Here is a 14,989-nt window from a genome sequence, read left to right as displayed (position 1 = left end):
TTTCTTTTGGGCCTCCTTATCTCGAGAGACAATGGATACGCGCCTGGAGGTGGTCAGTGGTTTGTGAAGCAGCGCCTGGAGTGGCTATAAAGGCCAATTCTGGAGTAACAGGCTCTTCCACAGGTGCTGCAGAGAAATTTGTTTGTTGGGGCTGTTGCACAGTTGGCTCTCCCCTTGCGCCTCTGTCTTTTTTCCTGCCAACTACTAAGTCTCTTCGACTCGCCACAATTTAGCCCTGTCTTTATGGCTGCCCGCCAGCTCTGGCGAATGCTGGCAACTGACTCCCACGACTTGTGATCAATGTCACACGATTTCATGTCACGTTTGCAGACGTCTTTATAACGGAGACATGGACGGCCGGTGGGTCTGATACCAGTGGCGAGCTCGCTGTACAATGTGTCTTTGGGGATCCTGCCATCTTCCATGCGGCTCACATGGCCAAGCCATCTCAAGTGCCGCTGACTCAGTAGTGTGTATAAGCTGGGGATGTTGGCCGCTTCAAGGACTTCTGTGTTGGAGATATAGTCCTGCCACCTGATGCCAAGTATTCTCCGAAGGCAGCGAAGATGGAATGAATTGAGACGTCGCTCTTGGCTGGCATACGTTGTCCAGGCCTCGCTGCCGTAGAGCAAGGTACTGAGGACACAGGCCTGATACACTCGGACTTTTGTGTTCCGTGTCAGTGCGCCATTTTCCCACACTCTCTTGGCCAGTCTGAACATAGCAGTGGAAGCCTTACCCATGCGCTTGTTGATTTCTGCATCTAGAGACAGGTTACTGGTGATAGTTGAGCCTAGGTAGGTGAACTCTTGAACCACTTCCAGAGCGTGGTCGCCAATATTGATGGATGGAGCATTTCTGACATCCTGCCCCATGATGTTCGTTTTCTTGAGGCTGATGGTTAGGCCAAATTCATTGCAGGCAGACGCAAACCTGTCGATGAGACTCTGCAGGCATTCTTCAGTGTGAGATGTTAAAGCAGCATCGTCAGCAAAGAGGAGTTCTCTGATGAGGACTTTCCGTACTTTGGACTTCGCTCTTAGACGGGCAAGGTTGAACAACCTGCCCCCTGATCTTGTGTGGAGGAAAATTCCTTCTTCAGAGGATTTGAACGCATGTGAAAGCAGCAGGGAGAAGAAAATCCCAAAAAGTGTGGGTGCGAGAACACAGCCCTGTTTCACACCACTCAGGATAGGAAAGGGCTCTGATGAGGAGCCACCATGTTGAATTGTGCCTTTCATATTGTCATGGAATGAGGTGATGATACTTAGTAGCTTTGGTGGACATCCGATCTTTTCTAGTAGTCTGAAGAGACCACGTCTGCTGACGAGGTCAAAGGCTTTGGTGAGATCAATGAAAGCAATGTAGAGGGGCATCTGCTGTTCAAATAGATCACAGAGGGAAAAACAGAGTTGGATGGTTGGAGTAGAGTCTGGAATAAATGGAATTTAAATCCTGAATATCAGTCCCAGAATCCTTAGTTGAAATTGTAGTCCCGATATCCTCGCTGGACCACATGCATGGTTGCAGGTTTGCTTCTCGCGCTCCTGAAGGCAGAAGAGGGGGTTTGATCCTTGTCTCCTAGTTGTTGGTTGTGCTAGTCTGTAGGTCTGAGGCTTTAGCAGTTGCAGCCGAGGCTTCTCTGGATCTGTACTGGACAGGGAGAGAGAGCTGCTGTGTGGATGGCTTCTCAGTTAATGTTCTCTGCTTTCTGAGTGACAAAGCTTAGTCTCCCCAGAGCTGCACAGCAGTCACATGAATTCCTAACTCTCTTTGTGTTTTAATGTGGTCCTTCTGGAATGTTCTCTGAGATTTAAGGCACTCCCCTCAAGCTGTCCAGACAGACTTGGTGGGGGTTGGCTCTTTCAAAGTCGGTGGGTGTCGATGGCTCTTGACAACCATGTTGATAAAGCCATTTCAGGTATTTTAATCAGAGAGCACCCCATTGTCCTGGCTAGGTTGAGTCAGTCTTGTTGTCTCCAGTCTACTCTGTTGATGATTCATCTGTAAGTTGCAGTGGTCATCTTGGCTGTCAGCTTTTCTTTTTATAAGTTATTTGTAACAATTTCCAGTAAAAGTCTCAGGCAAGGTTCCAACCAATGCAATTAATATTTCCCATTTGGCATGTAGGGTTTTCATGACAATACTGATGTAGAAAATTCTCCTGAACACACTCTAGAAATTCTTGCCCCTCTCTGCCTTTTACACTATTACTATCCCAGTCTATATTCGGATAATTAAAGTCCCAATATACTCGATTCTCTCTGTAAAGTGGGTGTCGATTATGTTGAAGATAACACAATTTTGCATGGTTATAAACATCACACATTAACAGAATAATAACAGCTGAAACCTAAATATGTTGGTTTCAGACTAGCTATAATTCTTCCACAAACCATTATATAAATTCTTAAATTGCATTAACCTCCTGCTAACTTAGCATTCCCCTGTGGAATCCTAACAACCTAATCTAAACTATATGTTGGCCTGTATCACACAGAACACATTCTAATAATGCAAAAATATTAATAATGCCTTGCATTTTAAATTATTTTTCCTATTATACAATATCTCACACTGTCAAGAAAAGCACTATAGCCATGTTTGTAGCCATGGCTTGGGAACCATCGATAAATTCTTCAAAACTCTAATTGTACTTTTACTATCCATTTTGGTATGATCCCGTTAGGGACCATTAACTTTGAAAAAGAGAAAGTCGAATTCCCAGTTATTACTGGAAGAATTACACCACAAAATTTCATGTTTGAAACAAAAAGCTTTACTGTACAAGAGTTAAAGCAAAACACTACTAACTTAACAATTTGAAATCACTTAGACTTTAAACTGAAAATCTTAACAAAACATGAAGACGTATACTTAAGACTCTAAATCTCAACAGAACATCCCCGTTTGACTTTTACTTCCATCACGAATTCCCCTATACTTTACAGGATCTTAGCGGTTTTTTCACTTCTCCTGGGACCAGTCCAAAGTGTTTCTTCTTTCTTTTGGGCCTCCTTATCTCGAGAGACAATGGATACGCGCCTGGAGGTGGTCAGTGGTTTGTGAAGCAGCGCCTGGAGTGGCTATAAAGGCCAATTCTGGAGTGACAGGCTCTTCCACAGGTGCTGCAGAGAAATTTGTTTGTTGGGGCTGTTGCACAGTTGGCTCTCCCCTTGCGCCTCTGTCTTTTTTCCTGCCAACTACTAAGTCTCTTCGACTCGCCGCAATTTAGCCCTGTCTTTATGGCTGCCCGCCAGCTCTGGCGAATGCTGGCAACTGACTCCCACGACTTGTGATCAATGTCACACGATTTCATGTCGCGTTTGCAGACGTCTTTATAACGGAGACATGGACGGCCGGTGGGTCTGATACCAGTGGCGAGCTCGCTGTACAATGTGTCTTTGGGGATCCTGCCATCTTCCATGCGGCTCACATGGCCAAGCCATCTCAAGCGCCGCTGACTCAGTAGTGTGTATAAGCTGGGGATGTTGGCCGCTTCAAGGACTTCTGTGTTGGAGATATAGTCCTGCCACCTGATGCCAAGTATTCTCCGAAGGCAGCGAAGATGGAATGAATTGAGACGTCGCTCTTGGCTGGCATACGTTGTCCAGGCCTCGCTGCCGTAGAGCAAGGTACTGAGGACACAGGCCTGATACACTCGGACTTTTGTGTTCCGTGTCAGTGCGCCATTTTCCCACACTCTCTTGGCCAGTCTGAACATAGCAGTGGAAGCCTTACCCATGCGCTTGTTGATTTCTGCATCTAGAGACAGGTTACTGGTGATAGTTGAGCCTAGGTAGGTGAACTCTTGAACCACTTCCAGAGCGTGGTCGCCAATATTGATGGATGGAGCATTTCTGACATCCTGCCCCATGATGTTCGTTTTCTTGAGGCTGATGGTTAGGCCAAATTCATTGCAGGCAGACGCAAACCTGTCGATGAGACTCTGCAGGCATTCTTCAGTGTGAGATGTTAAAGCAGCATCGTCAGCAAAGAGGAGTTCTCTGATGAGGACTTTCCGTACTTTGGACTTCGCTCTTAGACGGGCAAGGTTGAACAACCTGCCCCCTGATCTTGTGTGGAGGAAAATTCCTTCTTCAGAGGATTTGAACGCATGTGAAAGCAGCAGGGAGAAGAAAATCCCAAAAAGTGTGGGTGCGAGAACACAGCCCTGTTTCACACCACTCAGGATAGGAAAGGGCTCTGATGAGGAGCCACCATGTTGAATTGTGCCTTTCATATTGTCATGGAATGAGGTGATGATACTTAGTAGCTTTGGTGGACATCCGATCTTTTCTAGTAGTCTGAAGAGACCACGTCTGCTGACGAGGTCAAAGGCTTTGGTGAGATCAATGAAAGCAATGTAGAGGGGCATCTGTTGTTCACGGCATTTCTCCTGTATCTGACGAAGGGAGAACAGCATGTCAATAGTCGATCTCTCTGCACGAAAGCCACACTGTGCCTCAGGGTAGACGCGCTCGGCCAGCTTCTGGAGCCTGTTCAGAGCGACTCGAGCAAAGACTTTCCCCACTATGCTGAGCAGGGAGATTCCACGGTAGTTGTTGCAGTCACCGCGGTCACCTTTGTTTTTATAGAGGGTGATGATGTTGGCATCGCGCATGTCCTGGGGTACTGCTCCCTCGTCCCAGCACAGGCATAGCAGTTCATGTAGTGCTGAGAGTATAGCAGGCTTGGCACTCTTGATTATTTCAGGGGTAATGCTGTCCTTTCCAGGGGCTTTTCCGCTGGCTAGGGAATCAATGGCATCACTGAGTTCCGATTTGGTTGGCTGTATGTCCAGCTCATCCATGACTGGTAGAGGCTGGGCTGCATTGAGGGCAGTCTCAGTGACAGCATTCTCCCTGGAGTACAGTTCTAGGTAGTGCTCAACCCAGCGGTCCATCTGTTTGCGTTGGTCAGTGATTATGTCCCCCGATTTAGATTTGAGGGGGGTGATCTTCTTGATGGTTGGCCCAAGAGCTCTCTTCATGCCATCATACATTCCTCTGATGTTTCCGGTGTCTGAGGCCAGCTGAATATGACTGCATAGGTGTTGCCAGTAGTCGTTTGCGCAACGCCTAGCTGTTCTTTGTGCAGTACTTCTGGCTGCTTTAAGTGCTGCGGATGTTAAATCGCTGGGGGCTTTCTTGTAGTTCAAAAGTGCAATGCGCTTAGCGGCTATGACAGGTTCCAGCTCTTCATTATGAGATTGAAACCAGTCTGCATTTCTCTTCGCACTTTTGCCGTAGGTGGTCAAAGCTGACTCATAGATGGCGTCTCTGATGTGGGCCCACTTGGTCTCAGCATCCCCTGTGGGAGTGTTTTGAAGGGCTGTTACAAGTGAATTTAGAAATTTTTGTAACAGCTGTGGGTGAGAAATTCTGCTCGTGTTGATGCGCGGGTGGCCCTTCTGCTTGGAATGATGCAACTTCTTTGGTCTGAGTCTAACCTTGCTGCACACCAGGGAGTGGTCGGTGTCGCAGTCCGCACTGTGGAAGCTGCGTGTGATTTGAACACTGTTTAAGGCGGCTCGCCTTGTGACAATGAGGTCTAGCTGGTGCCAACGACGTGATCTTGGGTGCCTCCATGAAACCTGGTGACAGGGTTTAGTGTGAAAGAACGAGTTGGTGATGCAGAGGTTATGATAGGTACACAACTCAAGCAGTCTCTGCCCGTTCTCATTCATCCTTCCAACGCCATAGCGCCCAAGGCAGGAGGGCCATGAGTCATGGTCGGCCCCAACCCTGGCATTAAAGTCCCCCAGCAGGAATAGGTGTTCGGTGTTGGGGATGCTGCTAATGATGTTATGGAGTTGTTCATAGAACTGGTCTTTAGCTTCAGGTGCGGAACAGAGTGTTGGAGCATAGATGCTGAGTAGGTGTACTGGACCAGAGGTGGTGAGCAGTCGGATGGACAGTATGCGTTCCGAGCCATTTGAGGGAGGCTCTATCATGCTGAGCAAGGAGTTTCTGATGGCGAAGCCCACTCCATGCTGTCTTGGTTCTTCAGGATCCCTGCCCTGCCAGAAGAAGGTGTAGTCTTGCTCTGCTAGAGAGCCACTCGCGGGGAGGCGAGTCTCCTGAAGTGCTGCAATGTCCACATTGAGTCTACTGAGCTCGTTGTTAATGATGGCGGTCTTCCGAGAATCGTTGATTTGTGTAAGGTCTTCCGACAGGCCAGGACACATAGTTCTGACGTTCCAGCTTGCAAAGCGAAGGGCTGGTACCTTCTTTCCTTTTTTCATGTTGTTTGGTGCGGTGTATCAGTCCACCTTTCGGGCAATGACCCTGAGCTCCAAGCACCCATTGAAGCAGGCAGACTGTGGCGGGACAGAACCTTATTGACCGGGGGCTGCCCGGTTTGAGGCGGGCGGTAGCTGTCCAGTGAGGTGCAATGACCTCTCCCACCGACAAAGGCAACCCGTGGCGCCCAGTTTCTACGCCAATTTATCTGGACTTATAACCCGTAACTGCTGCCTTCCGTGTTGTTTCAGTCGCTGTGAGGCAACTATGGAGTGACCTCTCCATGGCGCATGCCTGGGCAAATTTATGGAGGTTGAGAGTTGCCCAGTCGTCAAAACCTCCCTCTCGGCCTTTCTGGTGGGGTCCAAAGGAGTGCAGGACACGACGTTTGGCACCAGTATGGCTGCAGGAACTGCCGGAAACATGCCAAAGGTGACACATGACCGCCTACGGGGTTCCACTCCGGATTTTCTGTTAGGGTTTACTCCCTTAGCCTTGGTCTCTCCCGAGACGCCCACAAGGCAGTGGGGTTGTTGGGGCCCCTACACAGGTGTAGGATGGTGCCGGTGGGAGGAGGGGATGCAAGGGGGAGGGGTAGAGGGAGGGGGTGGGGGGGGGTGCAGGGGAAGGGGGTGCGGGGTGAAGATGGTGCGAGGGGGGGGCGGGCTGGGACGGGGTTGTGAGGGGGTGAGCTGAGAGGGTGGAGCAGGGAAGGGGACGGGGGTGGGGGGGGGTGGAAGGGGGGTAAAGGGGGGGGGGAGGGGGGGTAGAATCTGGTGCAGGTAATAAGCCATTTCCTCAGTGCCCACCATCGACGTCCGGAAAGCTCATCCACGTCCTTCGGGAGGTGAAGCATCATTTGGCAGACTTAGAGGTGATTACATTTGCTAAGGGTTTTTTTTTGCAGTGGTTTAAATAAAGGCATGCAGCATTGCCGACAGTGCGCTGCAGATGCTCTCCGAGCCATCTCCCGCGGGCGCTTTGAAGTTGCGGCCGTGGGGGGCCGTTCGTGGATGTTTTGGGTGTTCGGGGCACCTTTTCACAGGACTTCTCTCGGGTCCCGCAGCTCCTTCTTCACCTCAGTGGACTTACCGCATGCCGTGGCTGCAGACACTCTGGACTGTGAAGACAGCAGGATCGGAGATTAAAGTATCGGCAGCTGTTCTCGTCAGTTTCATCCGGATCAATTTCATTGAGAAAACAAAGAGCAGGTGTGGCTGGGGGAGGGCAGTGGGCCCAGGTAACATACACTAAACTAACTGTTAACTTTTAGATAGGGCTAAAATGAACTGATTTAAAGAGCCAGGGGAATTTAAACAGTTTAAGAGGGCAGATTGGGGGAGAAAACGTTAGGGATGGGAGCAGATGGCCACAGCTCTTACGAATTCATTTTACTTTTCCTTAATTTCTCAACTGTCTTCTGAGATATGAGATCTCCTGGGGATTCTCCTTCTAGCATCTGGCTAGGTAAGTCCTCCAGTTCCCTTCTAACACCTCCTGAATCTGGACTTCCCAGCTTGAGCACGGTCCTTACTCAAAACAGAAATAGCCCTGGTTCCCAGTGGCCTCTTTACTCCTGAACCCAGATAATTTTAAAGGCAACTGCTTTCCAAAAGCCAAATGACTTTCCAAACGCCCACATGAATAATTGATATTGCTAACAATGACAAAGAAATTTCTCCCAGACTTTCTGGCTACAACTCTCAAATAAACAAGGCCACCTGCTATTTTATGGCTCTCACCTCTCTAACTCTGTCTCTGTAAGTACTCACGGAGAAATCTTTGAACATTAAATCTTGGGTAGCCTGCAACCTTTTGAAATTCTTACAGATACACATTTAATTCCCCAAAACTAAATGTGACCTCTAAAATATTATACAAACCATGAATTAGATGATCGTAACAAAGTAAAGAAACATAAAATGCTTTAAAGAATTTAAAACCAGTTTCCAGGTCACAGTTTAGAATTTGGTAGGCAATTTTTTTTTGTTGGAATTGGGTTAGAAGTAGGAAGCGGGGAGGAAAAGGCAAAGGGGGAATTAGCAGGAGGAGTTAGCAGGGAGTGGGGAAGCTTAGGAAGGAACGGCAAGAGGCATGAGGAAATAGTGAGGGAAAGGAAGACATGGGGATTTAAGGCTGAGGGCTGGAGCGGCAGGAAGTGGCAGGAGGGAGTAAAGGCACAGGCTCCCAGTACAAGAGAAGCTTTTTAGGCAATCCTACCTCACCACTGTGACAGTTCCCGCCAACCAAGAACCCCTTTTTAGTGCTCACACACCAGGTAACTTTCTATGCAAGGTCTCCATACTCACCAGCACCACCCTACTGCTCCCACATTCCATAATCATCCTTTCACATCTACCACATCTCGCCACATACTGTGAAGTCAAGAGCTGGGAAGACACATTGGGAAGCAAATATATAGGTAAGTTTACATGCAATAGCAGGAATAGCGTGATGGAAAATTACACAGGAAATGTGTCATTTAGAGATGACACTCTCGATATAAAGACTTGTACTATTTAATAAATTACAGAGAATTATATATAGGTATGTAGCACCACATAGTTCACAAGTATAAGATCAGCGAATTGTAGAATAGAATAGAATCAAACAGCACAGGAGGAGATTTGGCCCATCATGCCTGTGCTGACTCTTTGAAAGAGCTTTCCAATTAGTTCCACTCCCCTGCTCTCCCCCCATAGCTTGACAGAATTTTCCTTTTCAAGTATTTATCCAGTTCCCTTTTGAAAGTTACTATTGAATCTGCTTCCACCATCCTTTCAAGCAGTGCATTCCAGTTCACAGCAACTTTCTGTGTGAGAAAAATTCTCATCACACCTCGGTTTTATTTTGCCAGTTACATTAAATTTGTGTCTTCTGGTTACTGACTCTCCTGCCATAGGAAACAGTTTCTCCTTATTTACTCCATCAAAACCCTTCATAATTGTGAACATTTCTATTAAATCCCCCCATAACCTGCTTTGCTGTAAGGAGAACAAGTGGCGCAAAACATGTAGGATGTTGTGACCCTGAAGCAGGAGATATTATGTTTCATGCGAGACTTCCCCAGATCACCCCACTCGCACCCTCCTCCCCCCATTACAGAAGAGTTATTTTATTCATTTCAGTACAGTTGTGGTGAAAAAGTGCATTTCAAAGACATTGGAGTTAATAATGCAAAGTCAAACGCTCAAAACCTCATGTTATGGTGTGCCAAGTTAACATTCGAGATATATATTGTGTAATGAGAAGTTTTGAATTGTGTTTTCTAAGTACACAGGAAGATTGGGTACAGGAATAGACCATTAAACCCCTCAGGCCCTCTCTACCATTCAATTAGAACTGCTGATCTGCACCTCAGCTCGATTTTCCCACCTTTGCTCCATATCCCTTGATAAACTTACCTAACAAAAATCTATCAATCACAGTCTTGAAACCGCCAATTGTACCAGCATCCACAGCCTTTTGGAGGAGAGAGTTGCACATTTCTACAGTTTTAATGGGAGTCGAGTTAAAATCAATTTTGCACATCGAGACTTGAAAATATATAGAGCACAAAAGCATACAACCAAAACGACTTATAATTTTTAATGTGATCATTTACAGAGATTAGTGCTTTTGCATTGCTACCGTTTAAATATTTGGTATATTTGCATTAAAAAGTGCTTAGTATTTTAAATTGTGACTTTCCTAGAACGCAATGTTTATGGTATTAATATGCATTTTCTTGTGTGTCTATTTCTGAAAATATGCAAAATGTTGCTTTGAAAATGTCCATGTTGGTCATGCATTCAATCTTTAGAAACTTCAGAACTTTTTTGTATGAGGTGAAGTGGGTGTTTTGTTTTACATACAATATTCCTTTCTGCGAGGCTCCCTTTGGGAGCCATCCAAAAAACCATATGGTGCAAGTTATAAAAGGGCTGTTTTGTATATTGCCTTCATTTTCAGGGTGTCATTAAACAATGTGTTTTTATATATCAGAGACTGGTTTAGTGGAGAATGAAAGGTTACCACAGAAGGTCAGCTAGTGACATATAAAATGAAAGCTGAGCATTTAACAGCACAGAATGTTTTTTCAATTTGTTTCAACCAGAGATTATACATGCTTTTGGATTACGCTTAGTCATTTTGACCTCCAATATTATTCTTAGTAACTGAAATTGCAGTCATTTTAAACAATGTTTCGATTTGGAAGATAGCTGCTGGCCTCATGGTTTGCATTAACACCAGTTCTTTATTTGATGTCCAAAGTGGTGTTTCTATAAAGTTGAAAGCCACTGCACAAATTGAAGTTCATTTTTTTTAACCATGTCGTCAGTTATTCACAGACATTTGAGAGAAAGCTGTGAAATTCCTCAGCATCAGCCATTAAAGTAAATCTCAATATTATTTCTAGCCAGATCATAAGAACATAAGGAACAGGAGCAGATGTAGGCCATAGGAGGCCTCAAGCTTGCTCCGCCATTTGATAAGATCATGGCTGATCCTTGATCTCAATTCCACTTTCCCACCCAATTCTCATATTCCTTGATTCCCAAAAATCTATCCATATCAGTCTTAAATATACTCAATGATTGAGCACCCCATAATCCTCTGAGTGAAGAAACTCCCCCACACCTCAGTCCAAAATGGCCACCCCATTATCCTGAGACTGTGCCGCCTGGTTCTAGACTCACCAGCTAGGGAGAAACAGCCTCGCAGCATCCACCCTATCAAACCCTCTCAGAATCTTATATATGCTCAATCAAATGTTACTGCAACTGGAACTGATTAGCTGTTATCTTTTTTCACAACACTCTGCTGGGAAAGCTACCACAGAAAATACAAACACAACAAAGAGGGAATAAATTACTATATTTCCTGATATTATGCAGAGTAAAATATTCTGGACTGTAAATCATCAACATGAAATAGGTCTGCGTTGACGTTGATAAACTGTGTAAGCTTTGTTCTCATAATTTAGAACATGACCTCAATTCTTTGTGTCACTGCTTTCTAACAGCTTTGGATAGAGACAATAACCAATCATAAAAAGATTAACACTTCACTAAAGTTCAAACCAGTCACATTCCTGAAAAAATAATTTCTAGTCCTTTAATTGGCCATATTGCTTTGTTATCCATACTAATATATGCCCCTGAAAATGGCATTTATAACATAATAAACACACAATAAAATGAACTATAAAAAAAACACAAGATAACTCATACGCTTATCCATATTCTAACAACTAAAACAACTTTTGCTCTCATGCATTATTACTTCACTCAGGAGCTTTAGGCTTTCTGTTTCTTTTGCGAAACTTTCATTCTTCAGCTGAGCTGGGGATCTCAGTATCAAGGAGCTTCATTCTGTGCAGTCAAGGCTGCCTGTTAATGACCTGACTGTCCTTCAGTTTCCTGTGCATGTTTAATTTTGTTGGGCTCTGTATGCATTAAACCTCTGTGCTCACCACCCCCCCCCCCCACCCCCCAACACTAGAATCAAGCCCCACTCCAAGCCCACTCTAGACTGAGGGAGTGCTGCACTGTCGGAATGTCCTATTTTGGATAAACTGATGCTCCGCCTGCTTGTTCAGTTGGATGCAGAAAATTCAGTGACACTGTTACGGAAAAAGGGAAGCAAGCTTCCCCTGTTGTCCTGGCCTCAGCTAACAACACCAAACCCATTAACTGGCATTTTTATTCCTGTTCGTGGGACCTTGCTGTGTACAAATAGCGGCTGTCATTACCTACAAAAATAACGGCAGCTGGGCTTGGAAAATAATTCTTTGCTTTTGAAGCACTTTTGGAAGTGCTGGGCTTGTGAAAGGCACTATATAAATGCAAGTTCTTTTTTCATTAGTTCTCCTTTGGGAATTCTACTTCATGAATACTAATAAACATTGATGCCTTTTTCTTTCCATAGATGAAGCAATGACACAATGCATAAATAGGCTTTTTATGTGTTTATCAGCCCCATTGCTCTTTCCTGCTGCTGGCTTAGTGGCCACAACCTCTCTCACTCTCTTAGGGCAGATATCCAGTTGTTACTTATATAATGCAGAGTGTAACACTCTGGATTGTGTTTGAAGGAAATAACACATTTTCGGACTGAGATGACATTGACAAACCACTTGAACTTTGCTCTCATAGTTTGCAACATGATCTCAACTCCTTGTGTTCCTACCTGATAGCAGCTTTGGAGAGACCTGAGAACCCCTTTCTGATAGATTAGCAGCTCTTCTGCTGGTTTAACAGGCACATAGCCTCATAATTCCCCCAGCATTATTTCCTACCCCCTCCCCATTCCTCCTCTCCACCGTGCTCCCAGGCCGTAACCCGCCAAAAACCATGCTTCCCATTCCTCTTCCACTAAATACTCCGACCTCAATCCTCCACATACCAGTCCATCCCAGCATTCCCAGTCTCCTACCACCCAAATTTGCCCTGACCCTTGTCTTCCAGTGTTCCTGGTGCCAGTTCTCCAACACCCCAACCCCACTCATGTGCCCCAACACCTCAGATCTATTTCTCACCAAAGCCCATATTGTACTCCGCGCTTTCCGCCGCACCCCCCGCACCTCCCCACCCCACTCCCACCACTGCAGCTTCCTCCCAGCCTTGCCCCTCCTCTCTCCCTCACCACCTCAGGCTAATTTCCTCCTTACTCCGCAGGCCAGTGATGCTGTTTCTTGTGCACTAGACTGTTCCTGGGTCATTGAGGAAGGTCCAGTAGTTGGGAAATGAGATTATAAGTTACAATTTAAAAACAAGTATAAGTGCACAATATTCAACAAATGTAAATGTATCTGGCAATGTGAAGCCTGTCCTACAACAGGCTGCAGAGCACAGCCTGGTCCGACCAAAAGCTCAATGTTCTCAACCCTGCACTTTCAAAGCAGTAAGAAATACAAATTTGCCTCACGTACACGGGTGACAATTTTTGGAATGTTGGTGAGATACAGAAGACAAAAAGAAAGAAAAATATTCATAAACTGCAACAGAAAGTAAAACAAACAGTCCGATATAAATATAACCTCAATGAGAACAAATCTGCAAGAACCATACAGAGAATCTGTGAAGGAAAGGAAAAATGGAGAACTTGATAAAATACAAGGTAAACAAAAACACAAGGTGACCAAGAGCTGGAGAATAAGAAAGAATGAGACAACTGTTGCATGAAGAAGAGAGAAATATTGGGATAGATCAAAAATGAAAACAGAAAATGCTGGAAATACTCAGCAGGTCAGGCAGCATCTGTGGAGAGAGAAACAGAATTAATGTTTCAGGTCTGAAACCTGAAATGTTGGCCTAAATTTCCCGGGATGGCTGAGTTCCCACCGCCAGGGCTGAAGGTGGGAGCTGACCCTGCTTTGGCCGGCAGTGGGAGCTAGAGAGGCATCTTCCCAGTAGTGGCTGCCGTGCCCATTAAGGACAGCAGCCTGCCTGCAAGAGCTGCCTGTTGAATCAGAGGATCGGCAGCTCAGTTGCCTCAGCAATGCCACTGCTAATGGTGGCCATTTCTGAGGCTGCATCTGCAGGATGAAGACGCATCAATGGGCGTATGCCCTCGAAGACAGGTAAGTGGGGTCTGGACGCCAGGGCCAGGCAGACAGTCCCCGGCAATCGGGGTGGGAGGGTGATTTACTGAGGACAAAGGGTGGCCATTGCTACAGGGGTGGGGGTGGGCAACTCTGTGGGCCATAGAATGCCCAAAAATGGCCCACACAACCTCCCGGAGTCCACTGGACAGTCTCCCCATGTGTTGTTGGGCCGCCCTTGCAGCTGACAAAATGCCCATGGAGGCAGCAAGAGGCCCTTAATTGGCCAGTTATGTGGCTCATTTGGGCTTCTTGCGGGCAGGACATCTGCCAGCTTTCCCACCACTGGCAAAATGGCATGGCGGTAGAAAACATCGGGCACGCCCCTGACGCTTTCTGGCACCATTTTGCCAGCCTTCCCGCTTTCCAGTCCATTATCAAGGGGCTGGTAAAATTCTGGACGTTAACTCTGTTTCTCTCTCCACTGATGCTGCCTGACATTTTCTGTTTATGTTTCAGATTTGCGGCATCCGCAGTATTTTGCCTTTGTATTAGTGTGACATTGGGCTAGATGTTGCTCCTGGGGCCAAAAGATCAACAGTTGCCAATAGACTTTCTATGGGATTTTGCAGTGGAACTCACTGTAAATTAGAGATCCAAAATGCTACTGAGGCTTCTACAGGGATCTGAAACCTGTGTGAACAGGGCTAGCAACTGTGCACCTCTTTAACCAAACAGATCGAAGAATCATTAATAAGCAGCGCAGAGTCTGAACGGCATGGACTCAATGGGTCGAATGGCCTCCTCCTTTGCTGTAAATGACTCAGTAACTCTATGACCACAAAATGTCAAATCAGGTACAGAAATTGAAATAAAGAGAGGGAAAGAGAGAGAGATAAAAAGAGACAGAAACAGTTAAAAAAAAAAAATTGTTTAATTAAAAAAATTATTCAAAGCAGTAATTGAAATCTGAAGAAATGAAACTCCATGCTTGTAAAAGTTAATTTTCAGTGCCAGAGTGGTTCTTTGGCAGTAACTAAAACTTATCACGGTGTTAAAAAGTTACACTGAACATTTTCTGTCGAGTTTAGTGTGTGTATTTCACATAAGTACAGTAACTTCACCGTTCCATGTATTTCAATGCCAAAGCTCTCCGTGAGGCATCGGTGTAGTGCAGCTTCTAGAGGAGCAGGGACTCGGACAGAAACTTTCTGATTTA

At 45.8% G+C, this 14,989-nt stretch overlaps 1 long non-coding RNA gene across 1 annotated transcript in view; it reads right to left on the bottom strand.

Annotated features, from left to right (window-relative positions):
* The window catches only part of LOC137374387 (uncharacterized), a 78,138-nt gene that overhangs the window by 32,991 nt on the left and 30,158 nt on the right, over positions 1–14,989 (bottom strand). The window contains exon 2 of the long non-coding RNA XR_010975815.1: positions 8,555–8,635. This is a non-coding gene — a long non-coding RNA (uncharacterized lncRNA). The remainder of the gene's footprint in view (positions 1–8,554; positions 8,636–14,989) is intronic.

The sequence above is a fragment of the Heterodontus francisci genome, chromosome 10 (genome assembly GCF_036365525.1).
Source record: "Heterodontus francisci isolate sHetFra1 chromosome 10, sHetFra1.hap1, whole genome shotgun sequence".
Lineage (NCBI taxonomy): Eukaryota > Metazoa > Chordata > Chondrichthyes > Heterodontiformes > Heterodontidae > Heterodontus > Heterodontus francisci.
The sequence above is the reverse complement of the archived record's forward strand: the minus strand, read 5'-3'. Positions and strand labels throughout refer to the sequence as shown.